The 1,359-nt window shown below is 46.4% G+C and overlaps 1 pseudogene; it reads left to right on the top strand.

Annotated features, from left to right (window-relative positions):
* Positions 1–496: 496 nt before the first annotated feature.
* LOC108315618 lies at positions 497–841 on the top strand (annotated as a pseudogene).
* The last annotated feature ends 518 nt before the right edge of the window (positions 842–1,359 follow it).

Here is a 1,359-nt window from a genome sequence, read left to right as displayed (position 1 = left end):
TACAGCAGCCCTAAGAAGCTAATACAGGACTGATCACTTTCTGTTTAGTACAGTCTTTCACAGAGCCATGGTTTTTGTTTTTAAAAAAGATGAATAAAACAGGGCTGGGCACGGTGGCTCACGCCTGTAATCCCAGCACTTTGGGAGGCCAAGGTGGGTGGATCACGAGGTCAACATATTGAGACCATCCTGGCTAACATGGTGAAACCCCATCGCTACTAAAAATACAAAAATTCGCCCGGCATGGTGGTGCGCACCTGCAGTCTCAGCTACTCGGGAGGCTGAGGCAGGAGAATTGCTTGAACCTGGGAGGCAGAGATTGCAGTGAGCTGAGATCAGGCCACTGCACTCCAGCCTGAGCAACAGAGCAAGACTCCATCTCAACAAATAAAAATAAAATAAAAAGATGAATAAAACAAAAATAGCAGTGGGTTGAGATATTTTTAAAATAATAAACTAGCATGCCAGCGCATCAAGGGGAAAGGCAGCAGCTTTGATGAACATGTTCCTCATGATCCGATGCCAAAAAACCACCATCTTCCCGGACTCCAAGGAGTACAGCCCAGTGTTCAAGCTGAAGCGCATCATCGAGGGCATCCTCAAGTGGCCGAGCAGAGGCTGTACAAGGACAACCAACTCTTGGATGATAGCAAGACATTGGGTGAGTGTGGCTTCACCGAACGGCACGGCCACAGGCCACAGCCACAGTGGGGCTGGCCTTCTGGGCAGATGACACCTTCGAGACCCTGTGCATTGAGCCATTCTCCAGCTGCCTGAGCTGCCTGACGTGGTGAAGCCCCAGGACTCGGGATGCAGTGCCAATGAACAAGCCCTGCAGTGAGGAATGGGCCCCAAGAGGCCCATTCCCCCCAATAAAAGAAATTTGGGAGTCTGCAAAATAATAATAATAATAATGATAATAAACTATGGGATTTTTTTGTTCCTCAATTGCATAGAGGGATTGCATGTGCAAATAAGTGTGGTCACTCTTACCAGCACAACGAGCCATTTATTTCAGGAATTAAGAAACAGAGTTGGCTGGTTGGGCATTCTGATCAGCCTCAACGTGTTGAATCACAGAGATTAAATGAGTGGCCCAAATGTGTTTCTGAGATCCAGAGATAGGAGATGAATATGTCCTGGGCATCATTTCTGTCCATCCAGGGCTTGGAGTTGGCACTGATTCATCATTAGGCAGACCTCCTTCCTACCATTATCATAATGAGACAGACAGAACATCACTAATTTATACAAGGTATATTAAAGTGTGCTGTCGGTTTACTGTCAAGAACTTAAATAAATGTTTCATTCCCGGCTCTGCCACTTTTGCAGGCTTTTAGGTAAACACCTAAATGGACA

The sequence above is a fragment of the Cebus imitator genome, unplaced genomic scaffold (genome assembly GCF_001604975.1).
Source record: "Cebus imitator isolate Cc_AM_T3 unplaced genomic scaffold, Cebus_imitator-1.0 Scaffold175, whole genome shotgun sequence".
NCBI classification, from domain to species: domain Eukaryota; kingdom Metazoa; phylum Chordata; class Mammalia; order Primates; family Cebidae; genus Cebus; species Cebus imitator.
The sequence above is the reverse complement of the archived record's forward strand: the minus strand, read 5'-3'. Positions and strand labels throughout refer to the sequence as shown.